Here is a 14,637-nt window from a genome sequence, read left to right on the forward strand (position 1 = left end):
CGGAATTTTTTTCTAATGGCGTGTCGAACAGAGGTGAAGGTATATCAAAGACTCAACGCTCATACCATATTTCTGCAGTCATTTGGAATTTTATTGTTGATAATGGTTTGTTACTTGAAAAGTAGTATTGTTGTTGAGCAGTCCTGCAAATCAATAAAGATGGTTTGTGAACCTACTGTCTTAATAATTGACTTACTCTTATTTTCAAATACTGTAATGCAGTTGACATACTGTTAAGGAATTGCTTATTCTCCAGCTATTTTTTGTTTAATCACATATTTGTAAGGTTTTCCGTTGAGCAGAATAAAAATTATTGGAGCTACGAACATGGAACTTCAATTTCTCTAAAATGAAGTCCTGCTTTTGAACTGTTAGTCTGAACTCTTCAGACTTAACACTTTCGCCTAGGAGGCCAAATATACTTCTTTTGGTGTCTTCTCACTAGGACTCCCTGCCTTCAAAGTCCCAAGCACTGATTGTAGTACTTACATTCAGGGATGTCAAAATGGGAATGATCTCCCACGAAGCAAACTATTACGAACGACTTATCCTTAAAGGCTCCATGTCCTCTAACATCACTGCTAGTGAATGGAATTCCGCAGATACGACAGAAGGAACGCATTTCTAGAAAACCTGCACATGTTGATTGGTAACTACTAAAGTGTTGAAACTTGCTGGCAGATTAAAACTGTGTGCCGGACAGAGACTCGAACTCGGGACCTTTGCCTTTCGCGGGCAAGTCCTCTACCAACTGAGCTACCCAAGCACGACTCAGGCCCCGTCCTCACAGCTTTATTTCTGCCAGTTCCTCGTCTCCTACCTTCCAAACTTTACAGAAGCTCTCCTGCGAACCTTGCAGAACTAGCACTCCTGAAAAAAAAGGATATTGCGGAGACATAGCTTAGCCACAGCCAGGGGATGTTTCCAGAATTTGATTTTCACTCTGCAGCGGAGTGTGCGCTGATATGAAACTTCCTCGCAGAAGAGCTTCCGTTAAGTTTGGAAGGTAGGAGACGGGGTACTGGCAGAAGTAAAGCTGTGAGGACGGGGCCTGAGTCGTGCTTGGGTAGCTCAGTTGGTAGAGCACTTGCCCGAGAAAGGCAAAGGTCCCGAGTTCGAGTCTCGGTCCGGCACACAGTTTTAATCTGCCAGCAAGTTTCATACCAGCGCACACTCTGCTGCAGAGTGAAAATCTCATTCTGGATACTAAAGTGTTGTTGTTAATTCCGTTTATCGTTATCAATTTCCATTAACTTGTGATGAAATAGCTGTTAAATGTATGCCTCAGTAATGGTAGCCATAGTTAAAAACTTAATTAACAATCTCTCAACAAATACAATATCTTTGAAGGGTAGTTTACTCCGTAGATGGAAGGACAGAATTAGAGAGATTCTGAATCCTGTAATTTAGCACTTACACAAAATTCAGTTCTGCGCTAGACTATGGTATTGTCACTTAGTGCCTGTTAATCTCGTCTATTAAAAAAAATCCAAACTTTCCAGCTTCGCCAAAGAGTCGTGCAGTAGAAAAGATTCGCAGCTTGCTTACTCATGTGGAAAAACACTATTCATAGTAAGTTACTCTCACAATCATAGAGAGAAAGACTTCACGACGTTGCTTTCATCAGATTTTATGCATGATCCATACTTCTCAAGGGAGCATGAAAGAAAATACAGTGAATCAATAAATCTGAAATTTATAAATCATATCTTTTTGTGCGCTACTGAAATACCATTTGTGAATGATTTGTTTTTCTGTATTAAAGTCGGACAAAAGCAACTTTCATTTAGCTCTTTATGATGATCAACCACTGTTCGTTCACACATATTGGTGATCAAGAAAGGCATATCACAGTTGATATGATAGACAATTATGGGGACTGCATTACAAGGTAGCACTGTAGCTGGCATGGACAGCACCCTTACGCGAGATGGGACGGCAGTGGAAGGTGCTAATCACCTTCCTTCAACGCTCACCTGCAAATACAGAAAATTTTTGCTGAGTGAAGCGCCAGTTCTTGACCAGAGCTTACTTCGATGTTTTTATGTCGCAATACGAGCCTACTTAGTTCTAGCGATAACATACAGCTCTGTGGACCATTTCATAAAATCACTGCTTCCATGCAGTTTAAAATACGCTTCATCATAGCACAGCTTGTGTAGTACATAATGCTGAAGGGCGTACTCACATGTACGTGGCTAGAAAAAAGAGTAACTGCTAAGACTACAGGTAACAGTTGGTTGTAATATGCATTTCGTATCAGCATGAATTGCAAATGGCAGTCTCAATTCGTTGCTGAAGTCTATATTTCATGAAATGGGTCACTAGGCATGACGCCACTGACCAGCTTATGCACAGTCAACTAATGTTCACATTTTTCTCAGGAATGAAAAAGCACACGACATTCATGTAGTACAACTGAATGGCGATAAGAGTAATGCCATTCTGTGCCAGAGTAGAAACGTGTGGTTTTTCTCTTTGCAACAGAAAAGGTATGTGTCCGTGTTAATAACCTGTAAATAGAGATTTCAATGTTGTGACAACGTTTTGTGATATGAAGCCGTGCAACTCTCACTTATTTCCTGTTTTCCACTCTCATCCATTCATGAGCTGAAAACTGAGCGCCACAGATGATCCGAGACGTATCCATTCTGTTTTTGGAAAATATGGAAATGTTTCAGCTCTGCAGGGTATGATACGTTGGCAAAATTGAAATACTTTCCATATGGCCAATACTTATTTTGTGCATCCCAACTTACGGGATAAAACCTTCTATAATGGACAATCTGCAACAAACATTGTTCTTAGTTAGTACTCATTACTACTTACCTATCAGTTAGGGCAGTTTCAGAGAGTACTGCATATACTCCGTCCAAAAGGACTAGTGAGGTCCAACGGTACCGACCGATCGCCATGTCACCCTCTGCCGATAGGTGTCACCTGATGTGGATACAAAGGGACACGTGGCCAGCACACCAGTTTCTGATGGTTGTCAGTTTTTGCGACTGGAGCCGCTACTTCTCAATCAAGTAGCTCCTCAATTGGCATTGAAAGCACTGAGTGCACCCCATTGCCATCTGCAGGCCAGGATGTTCACACTTCCAAATCCTGGCCAAGCCCGATGGTGCTTAAATTCCGTGATCTGACGAACGGTGTTGCCAATGTGACGAGGCAGTTGCCATAATCCTGCATAAAATCCTTTCCTTTCATTGCTATTATCCCTAAACTGAACTACTTCCTCCAGTGACCAGCCGGAATCTCAACGTTAAAGAGCTTGCATATACTTGTCAAGAACCAGTCATCAATAATGTCCGATGAATTTATACTTGAACTGTTTGTAGTCAGGTGAATTAGTTTTTCTGAACCTGACTTCAGTGAGAGAGACTGCAGATCAGCAACTGATTCCAAGATGTTGGTTAATCAGATCCTCTGTTCCCAAAAAATGTGTGGAGAGGCAATCCAGAAACGTCTGGGCTTCTTAAATACAATCCTACTAGCTATCAAACTTCAATGTATTAGACTACTAAATGCAGACCAGACAACCCATCGGAGATCATATTTAACGCAATTTGCTGCTGGTTCACCCATTATTATCTGACACAACTAAAATAGTACTATTAGTCTGTCAGCAACGACAATGTTCACGATGTTCAGCCTACTGAGACTGTCAGTCACCTGCTGCTTGATCATGTTACTAAATGATAGATTGGCAGTATTTTCGACAATCACTGCTCTCCCCGGCTACGTGCACATCTGCAACGTTGAATGAGAAAAAGCAGATTTTAGGAAAGACAACTCAGTTGCACTTACAGATAAGCAACGCGTGAGCAATCATATATAGCAAATGACTGCAAGAGGAGAGATTGGGGAAGCTTTCTGAACGTTCTGTTAAAGTAGAAACTTTTTGGGGCAGCAAGTAATCAGGGTGTGAAAAAACAAAACAAAATTAACAATGTTACTTCCACCTATTTTAGTTTCTAACGTGTCTAAGAAGAAAGTGATGAAATGACAGCCACAATTTACGTCATCAGTAAGTCTCAAAGAATGGCTACTTCCAGTTTTATAAACCCTCGTTCCAGCTGATTCGACAACTGGATTTCTCTACATGTGCAGTGATGCAATTTTATATTTCACGGTGTCACGTCCAGGCATGTTGGATTGTTCCAACAAGCAAAACGTCCTCAGATTGCTACGGCTTGTCAATACCTAGACAACGACCACTTCCTTAAATTGATGGTTTCGCCAAGACTTCGTGGAAGTAGTACATCGCTCAGTGAGTTGTGTGTTGATAATGCCTAATAAGCATGTCTTACCGCTGCTAAGTCGAGAATCAAATGCATTGGTCTCCACCTCGGTGTCATCACTGTTGTGGAGAAATTAAGGTATAAAGTTACACTTAAAAGTCTCTTCATTTTCGACGGACAACATAAACTTAAAGCGCACACATGCATCTGCCATGTCATATAGGCACTATATTCTTATATAATCAGTTACCTTCGAAATCTACCTCTAACCTTTTGCTCATGAGGTGTAATGTATGTAGTCAGACATGCAAAACCCTGCTCAAGAATTACATGAACTGTTTACAAATCTTTAGAGTTCGCAAAATGAAGCTTCCGTGGGTGGCTTTAAACAGATGGACTGTTCTCATACACCACTCACCATTCTGCAACCGAGTCTTTCCATTTAGTATTGTCAGCCATTGTAAACTTCAAGCAATGATTGAAGGTTTCGGAAATCCTCTTCAATATATGCATCGTCATGTGAATTACCTGCCAATTCCGAAGCAATGAGAAAACTAGTCACGTCAACAATTCATATAAGCAAGAACTAGGATCCCACGCTTTTGGTACCTAGTTCAGACTACTTTGTGTCAATACTCAAACATGCAGCTCATCATAAATGGGAGACTGTTCAGGATATCAGGCAGGATAACAAATAAGATAATGTTCTTGCGTAAAATATTTATTAACGCATATACCTTTACACATACTTAACAGATATTTGTATTTCCTTGGTATAGTTTTAATATCTACCTTCATTTTGAGCTCATAATTTAAAATGCATCCAAATCTTTCTGCAGACTGTAATTCCAGAAATGCAGAGAAGGTATTTTCTCCGTTTCTAATACACACCTAGCTTTCTTGCAACAAAGTAGTTGTTCTATGCCCGTAACAAATTAGTTTTGTTACTCTTGTAATACTTTTGAGAAAATTTGCAAATTTCAATTTGCTTTGTTTTGTGGGTAACAATACTGGTAAAGAATTATACGTCCTTTTGGTTGTAAGATGGCAACTCTTCTCCAATTTCATGTGGAATTTTTGTATAGAAAATAGTTAAGATTTTGCGAATGAACTGTCATTTACGTTACTCCACTGGTTTTGAACTATAACAGATTTTTTATTTAGAGATGCCCAGTGTCCAGTCCCTCGCACTTAAATTCAAAGCGACCATCCTTTTTACACAGATACGTACAGGAATGGAGGTTTATTAGGTCATATATCCTCTAATCCTTGGACCAATCGTTTTCTGCATGTACACCGACGTAGGGCCAATTTCCATTGGCAATAAATGTCGTTTCTCTGTTACCTGGTCGTATCCAGGTTTTGCTGTACACTTTGGTTATGTAGTGTGTAAGCTTTGCTTATGTATCAACAGTGGCTTCATCCTCCAATAATCGTTAATGTTCTTCGTTACGGCAGTTTTCTCCATATACTCTGGTTTCTACTTTTTTAAGTCAACCTCGTCCAATTATTAGCTTTCCCATACTCCTGACAACTGTACTTGGAGTAATTTTTTCAAGAAGTACTGGTTTGTCTGATACATGGGTTCTTCTTAAAACCTGTGGAATGACTTCAGCTGTAACCAGTCCTAATTAGACAGTACCTATATTTGACAGTGTTGCCCTGTACTGAGTAAAATGTTTCTCCAGCTTTCGTGTAATACTTCTGTACAATACTTGAGGCATTATTGTTGAAGCATGTGTTGACAGTTCCCACATAGTTTGCAGTCAGATAAAGAAAAGTACAGGCAGGCAGAACATAACTGATCTTTTCTTGCTCTTAAAAGTGTGGAATGCTCAGTTTTGCACCAGCTACTTATCGTCTATTTTTATTATCCTAGTAGACAAAATGCAGAATCCTGTTAAACACAAGACAACTGTTCTGTAAGCTATCTGTTAGTACACAGCACATAGACGTAACTTGCAGAGCGTATTGTAAATAATTTTCCTTGGTGTTTGACCCTTAAACCGCCTTCCATACGATCAAACGTCATCCAACATGTAGTTATAAATTAACGGCTTTTATTCTAGTACCACGATGCGTATCAATGAACTTTATAAAATAAGATGGCTACAAATAACTTCGTTTGCTCTTGGGCTCCTGATTTGATATACGAATTTATGTATTTTATTGTACAATTGGAGATATACAGTTGTTCAATCTATTAGATTGGTCAGTTTTAACAGCAGAGTAGTCTGGTAGGTCCATGGTATTTTGTGAATTAGAAAAATTGAGTATTCCAGGTTTGGAGAACTGTCTCAATCTGCCGCCGACATTCTGTTAAAAAAAAAAAAAAGCGACTTCTTTTTCGTTTCAGTTATTGAAAGAATGCCATTGTGGAAGTAATGATACATGGTGTTTTAAGACATTCAAGATATGGAAGAAGGAATGGTGACTAGAAACTCATTTGCTTCATTAGGAATGCTAAAAACTGGAGAAAAAGTAGTCATACAGCTCTATTCATAACAAATTTCCATGTGTGTGAACAGGGGTAGGTAATGCAATGTCTTCCTGCCAGTAACTTTTTTTTTTTGCGGCGGGGGGGCGGAGGGGGCTGTGGTAAAGCATAGTTGCCAAACCTGCACATCCTTATGGATGGTGTGTTATTGCGAAGTAACACCGCAATTAAACTTGGACAATAGTAGAACCGATACTGTACAGCACAGAAGGAAACGGAAATACACAATTGGATAAATAGAAACGACGCTTCTACTCCAATACAATAACACTGAAGTAACTGCGGTTTATGATCCCGTGGGCATGGTTCTTCATAGGATGTGTGATCATGGACGGCAGTGTATGCTTTGCAACGTGCTTCCATGCTGGCAACCAGCTTGGTAAGGAGTTCTTTTGTTAGGATGTTTCATTCCTACACCAGCAGAGTTGCGATCTGCTGGACTTTGATGTATGTGGACCTACAATATCTCCCCAATGCCTCCCACTGAGCTCGATGGGAATTAAGAGGGGTGAACGGCCAGGCCAGTCATTCGCCGAATATCCTCTACCTTCGATGTTAGATGCGATTCCACATTATCACCCATAAAAAATGAAGTTAGGTTCGAATGCACCGCCCGCATCTCGTGGTCGTGCGGTAGCGTTCTCGCTTCCCACGCCCGGGTTCCCGGGTTCGATTCCCGGCGGGGTCAGGGATTTTCTCTGCCTCGTGATGGCTGGGTGTTGTGTGCTGTCCTTAGGTTAGTTAGGTTTAAGTAGTTCTAAGTTCTAGGGGACTGATGACCATAGATGTTAAGTCCCATAGTGCTCAGAGCCAGCCTCGAATGCACCATCGAAAAGACGCACATGGGAAAGGCGTAGTGTCAAAACAGCGTCGACCAGTGAGTGTACAGTTTTCAAAGATACGTAGTTCAGTACACACGAGCAAATGTAGTTGGAACTCTCATATGAGGCCACTGCGAGCTGAAGTAACTCGGTTGTTCTAAGACAGTCGTGATCATAACAGAGGAGTACTGCCATAATTGGCCGTGATAAAGCGTGCAATAACCTCTTACAGGTGTGCACGAACAATGAATCGTGCACAGCTAGTCATGCGAGAGCTAGTGGGTGTCATTCAGTGATGGGATGGCGAGGCGCGGCAACTCGTGCGCACCGAGAATTCCTCGAGCCTCTCGTTCCCAAGCAGTTCTCGAGAAGCTCACGAGAAACGCCCGGCGGCGTGTGCCACTGCGCGCCAGTTGGCTGCGACAACATCGCCGCGCCGCTGGTGTTCTATGAATTGAATGCCGCCGCTAGACAAACACGCTCGCTGTGCTCGTAACTAGTACGTCTCAGGTTTCATTCGAGTAAAGTTGTTGTTCAAATCAATATGGACACTCGAAAACGAACATCATGGTGCTGGCAATACTTTACGGAGGATGGAGATAACGTTACTAGCAACATTTGTGTTAAAAACCTCCGTAATGTATCAAAAAATACAATGGGCTTGATTAGACATCTTAAACTGCACAATTTATCGAGCAATAAAACAGCGTCGTCCGTGGATACAGAGGCTCATTCTACCAATAGTGCGAGGCAGACAAAATATCCAGGTACATATGGACAAAAGGTGAATTCCGTGCAAAAGTTCGGATAGTGTCCGAAGCGGTCCGCCATGATTCAAAAACATTGATTTTTTAATCGTACTTAGATAACATACAACATACCCCAAAATCAAACCTATACTATCCTAGCTTTTGCACGGTACGATATGTAATTTTATTGGACTAGTTGTCGAGCATCATAGAGGGGAAGTAAACGGCAACAGCTAGATGAAGCACTAGTGGCCATAACAACAGACGATTTTCAACCGCTTTCAGTCGTCGAGGACATTGGTTTTCGACGTTTTGTTTCATTGTTGGACCCACAATACTCGATACCAAATCGAAAAAAGTTGCGCCTCATGATTGAGGACGATTACTATAAACAGAAAGAGGCTGTAAACTTGGTCGTGGAAGACTCTACTTGTGTTTCTTTAACGACCGATATTTGGACCTCTCAATAGGGAGGCATATAGTGCTGTAACTGGTCATTTCATTAACACTAATTGGTGCCTGAAAGCTTTAGCTCTCGAGACATTCCATTTCCCGGAAAAGCATACAGCGCTAAATATTAGTGAGGCGTTAGATAACGTGATTTCAAAATGGAACATTGAAAACAAAGTTGTAAGCATCACAACTCTCAACGCCAGTAACATGACGGCAGCCGTACAACTTATTCAATGGCAACATAGATACGCAACATGTGCCTTGTTTAGCACACACCATCAATTTAGTTGTGAAAAGTTCTTTGAACAGCAACAGTGAGCTCTGCATAATCCGGGAAAAAGCCAGAAAAATTGTTAGCTGTTTTAAAACAAGTTGCAATGCTAATGAAAAACTCCATGAGATCCAGGATCTAATGAAAAAACCTGTTAATAAATTGATTCAGGAAACCGAAACCCGATGGAACAGTAAGTTTTATATGCTACAACGTCTAGTGGAGCAAAATGAATGCATTGCAGCCTGTTTATCATCTTTGTATTCAGGTGTAGAGAACCTCACAGCTGACGAGTGGCGAATTTTGAGGGAATGTTTGTGTGTGTGTGTGTGTGTGTGTGTACTGGAGCCATTTGAAGTGGTAACAAGTGAAATCTGAACTGAAAACTATACCTCTCTTTCGAAAGCTATTCCAATATCCAGACAGCTAATCCTAACCGTATGCAATGGGAAGTGGACCACCACGACAGCGCAAGAGCTACAGCAACATCAGCACAACTCACTAATAGCCCGGCTAGGATTAATAGAAACAAACAAACAAACAAACAGTACGGCACATGGTACATGTCGTTGCCACAGTTCTCGACCCAAGATTCAAAACGTTACCATTTACGAATCCCACTCATTCAAAAAATGCCGTTGCAAGCCTAATTGCAGAGTGCACAAACGTGGTAGAGACCGTACGATCTACCAATTCGGCTGCTTACGACACCAGCCACGAGCACCATTTCGTACAAAACGCCAGTAGCCCCTTATGGGCTTCTTTCGATGAAGAGGTTTCCAATAAAAACCTAATGAAAAGCGGTTGTGATAGCATAGACCTGGAGGTACGATATTTGGAAGAACCGTACCTAAAACGCACGGATAATCCTTTACACTACTGAAAAAAAAATGAAAAGTTACCCAGGTCTAGCTGTCGTGGCAAAAAAATATCTTGCAATACCTGAAACTTCTGTCCCCAGTGAAAGAATATTTTCGAAAAACAGGACTACTTATAAACAAACAAAGAAGCAGACTAAAAGGCCAATTGGTTAATAAAATCACATTTCTAAACAAAAATTGACGGCAGTGCAGCAGTGGGATGTAAAAATGCCTTTTGCTGAACAGCTTTTGTTTCCTTTCTTTCTCCAGTAAGTAAACGCATGTACGCAGTTTCTGTATATATAAGGCTATAGCACTTCTCTTTTACGTTTAAGCATGCATGCGTACATGCAGAATGTACGAGGTAATTTATTTTGTAAGAATAAAGCTTCTGTTTCATGCGAATTCTGTGCTTTCTTTTACACAACAATTCTATGATTTTTGTCTTATGAGACATAGACTGATAGTTTAGTACACATTAATAACGATATACAGTTGATATCAACCATAGAATTTCAAAGTTTTCCGTGCACGTACGTACGGCGAGTACGACCGCTGCGGCTCAGTGCTTCGTGTACTGAAGGTATGCGCAATTTCTCAGTGAGCGCAGCACTGTCAACTTCTCGAGCGTACCCGAGACATTCTCGTGAAATTGCCTTCGTGTCGCGCGTTTCTCGAGCAGGATCATAGCCCATCCCTACTGTCATTGTTTCCATCAGGAAAAGAGCGATTCAGCAATCGGTGACACCAGTGTGTGGTGATAAAGGAGGCACATGTAATAACTTATGTGAATACAAAGCTGAAGTTAAGTGTGTTGTATAATAGAATGAGTTTGACGATCTTTGTTAACAATCAAGATTTCATTCATCTTCCAAGCAGTATGTTTCCATGGTGCTCCCCATGCTACGGGAAAGGTATGGAGGCGGAACACCTAAACTCACAAGTGATAGATAACAAAATCTGTGCATTGAAGGTGCTAGAAGGTCGAGACAAGCGTATTTAACCAGCGGCTTAGTAATAATGTAGCGTTGATCCTCGGATGCGATTGATCATTCGCGTAGACAGCAACAAGTGAAACAAAATATTTGTTAATACACCTCAGGAAGACTCAGTGGACAATAGATAAGGACTATGTTTTTGTTGCAGTCCTAGTTGGATAATGGAGTACACGGCGCTGACGTATAAGTGTGCTGCGTGGGTGTTATACGACAGAAATTTCAATTTCTCCACCCATTTCTGAAGTAGCTGTTGAGTTGGGTAGCTCATCGTGAATGGTCACTAAGTAATGCTGGACCCGACTCCTAACCTCTTTGTAATGCCGAATCTGGTCTTGCAACTAACCATGGACCCAACTAGTCCACTTCAGCACTGATTAATTTGGATTAAAAGAAATATGTTGCAAAGAATAGTGATATTAATCCAGAAAAGAGAATAACACGATAATAGAAGTAACTTTCACTGAAATTACTGTGAGAAACTACGGTAGCTGAGGCAGAAACGTGAACCTTAATGAGTTCGTGATTTCAAGATACAGGTCCGTTCACTTGCTTAAATGGGTTTAGTACAGAGTGTACGAGAGCTATTACAAACATCTTTAACGGTAAGGTGGGACGAAAGAAAACAACGTATTCCTGAGCTGCTTTGGTTTTCTAGTTAGGTAAGTTAGTTATGTTAATCCTGAATCGAAATATTGGAAATTTGTTCAGATTTTATACTAACATGTAATATTTCAGCACGAGCCACCATTTAGTTACCGCATAGACGTGTGTGTGTGTGTGTGTGTGTGTGTGTGTGTGTGTGTGTGTGTGTGTGTGTGTGTGTGTTGGCAACAGTCGTCTTGGCAGATGGCCCCGAACAATAATCCGCGCTCCTTGAGGAAGTTTAAATCAACAACCTTTAACTGTGTGTGCCTTGTAGGTGCTAGTAGCAGCGGTTTCTCAGCTGCCTTAGTCATAACACGAGAAAGGGTTGTGAAACCAATGTAGTCATTTTGTAATTCTTACATTGCCTGATAAACGTCACAAAAATTCCGGAACCTGTCTCTAAAACTTCGGCAAAGCTCCAAAACTGTCGTCATAAAGTTTCCAACGAGGACAACCATAGACTCACATTAAACTAATATTACACCAATAGATAGCATAAAGTCACAAGTGAACATAAAACAACCATTACATAGAATACCAATAAATCTCATCATAATAGTTTCTGTACTGAAGCCGATGTGGGACATTATTATGTGCATCAATATGGGAGCTAATGGCAGCAAGCTCATATAGGTAGGCAGTCACAAATGACTGACGTTAGAGTGGCACGCTGGCAGAGGCCGGATCATCCCCAAAATGAAGGGTTGTTAACTGAGCACAAAGGCAGCAAGAGATAGCAGAAACAGAGTTTGAAGAGGATGACAGCCATGCAGGATGAACTTCAAAAATCACCTGTATTCGTGAGCAACCTTTGTGTTACTGAAAGATACTACTGTTGAGTGAGTTGCTGGAGATGTTATGACTCAGATTGGTCAGCAAGGCGCCCAGTGTTCACGAAATGTATATGTAACTGTACCATAGCTAGATTAAATGAAATAAGAGGAGATTATGGCGCGAAAACGAAAAGGAAGAGAATACCATGAACAACTGGGGCGCTCTGTGAGCTCTAACCATGTCGTTCTAGCTGCATACCCTCGAGGATAATGAAAAACTGGCCAGTACAGTACCATTAATGCAGTTCAAATTGTATAAATTTTGTGAATTTAGGTTACAGTCACTTCCTGTACTGTAGGTTACTGGTTGGTCACCGCCACACTGTATGTCAACTGTGCTTTAACAAGATTGAAGGTGTATCCAAGGTTCTCGGGTGTCCAGCCGGATCCGATCGTCGAAGTTCCACGATATTTCGGCGAATAACCGTTCCGCCATCATCAGGTGGTGCTGATGGAATGATCTGTCTGCGCTGTGTCCGTGGTATTTATGTCCTCGGAGTCCCGAGTGGTACCCCGGCGCGGACGGCCGGCGGAGCGCCGTGTGGTGGGAAAGGGGGGGGGGGGGGTTACTGCAGCCACGCCCGGTGGTAGGCGCAGTTCATCCCCGTCCGCCGTGACGGAAGGATCTCGCGTCCGCTCGCGCCGTTGCTCTTTGATGGTGTTTAATAATGGTTTCAGGGCCTTGCTAAGCTGAAACCCGGTGTCCCTGTTGATGAGGTTATCTGTTACGCGAATTTCTATGGCCTCCTTGTAGATACTGTCCCAGTAGGCACTTGTGGCCGTCAGGATTTTTGTCTCTTCGAATTTCGCTGTGTGTCCGGTTTCAATGCAGTGTTCTGCTAGGGCCGAATGGCTGGGTTGGCGTAAGCGGGTGTGACGTTCGTGTTCCTTGCATCGGTCTTCGACCGTGCGATCTGTTTGGCCGATGTAGGATTTGCTACAGTCTCACGGGATTTTGTATACGCCCGCTTTCTTAAGGCCTACGTTATCTTTTGCCGTTCCCAGTAGGTCACGAATCTTTGCTGGTGGTCAGAAGACTGTGTCAACCTTGTGTCGCCTTAACAGTCTCCCTATTTTTGACGACACTTTGCCAGCAAACGGCAGAAAGGCCAGAGCTTGCTTCTCTTCTTCGGGTTGTTCTTCATCTCGGTTCTTGCTGCACTTCTGTTGTCGGAAGGCCCTTTGGATGTGGCGGTTGCCATACCCATTCTTGCGGAACACGGTCTCCAGGTGTTTGAGTTCCGTTGGCAGGTTCTGTTCATCAGAGATCGAGTGTGCTCTATGTACCGAGGTGTTGAGCATTCCATTAAGCTGCGCCGGATGGTGGCAGCTGGAGGCATGTAGGTGCAGGTCAGTGTGTTTAGGCTTGCGGTACACACTATGACCCAGGGTAGTTTTCCATCTTTCTCCATTAAAGAGCAACGGCGCGACCGGACGCGAGATCCTTCCGCCACGGCGGACGGAGATGAACTGCGCCTACCACTGGGTGTGCCCGTAGCAACCCCCCCCCCCCCCTCCCGCCACGCGGCGCTCCGCCAGCCGTCCGCGCCGGGGTACGACTCGCGGACATAAATACCACGGACAAAGCGCAGACAGATCATTCCATCAGTACCACCTGATGATGGCGGAACGGTTATTCGCCGAAATATCGTGGTAACTTCGACGATCGAATCCGGCTGGACACCCGAGAACCTAGGATACAGCACATTCGCTGGGAAAGCCCCAGATCACATTTTAAGATTGAAACTTCCTTAACATGTCAGAAGGCCACAGTTCTTTGAAATGTAACGCTGAATGTCAGGTTAGTCAGCTTCCATTCGCTCGATCTTCTGTGTATTACTTAAGGCGTGTCAGGTTCAGAATAAACCAAAGGGATTTGCATATCATCAGACGTCACATGCTATTTAATGATACACAAATATTCTTTATCATTGTCTCTTCTTATTTTTTTATTTTTATTTATTTATTTATTTATTTTTTGCCATGTGGGTGACATAATGAATTAGTCAGTGTAGTGTTTAAGTTGGGATCACGTAATTAGTGACACACTTAATATACTATATTCAGATAATTTTGAGGCCCAATGGGTTAGGCAACAACTGGGGTCCTTCAAACAAAACAACCACAAAAGGACGGCACAGTCAATGACCACAGTGCATTTTCTCCCATTCATATAATATTTAAAACAGTTCGCTCCGAACACAAGAGCCAGTAACTCTTTCTCCGTTATACTGTAATTTGTCTCTGCCTGATTAAGTTGGTGGGA

General features: G+C 42.3%; 1 non-coding gene across 1 annotated transcript; it reads left to right on the plus strand.

Annotated features, from left to right (window-relative positions):
• Positions 1–1,059: 1,059 nt before the first annotated feature.
• On the plus strand, positions 1,060–1,134 carry Trnas-aga. The gene has a single exon. It is a non-coding gene; the product is annotated as a tRNA-Ser (tRNA).
• The last annotated feature ends 13,503 nt before the right edge of the window (positions 1,135–14,637 follow it).

This window comes from Schistocerca piceifrons, chromosome X, assembly GCF_021461385.2.
Source record: "Schistocerca piceifrons isolate TAMUIC-IGC-003096 chromosome X, iqSchPice1.1, whole genome shotgun sequence".
Lineage (NCBI taxonomy): Eukaryota > Metazoa > Arthropoda > Insecta > Orthoptera > Acrididae > Schistocerca > Schistocerca piceifrons.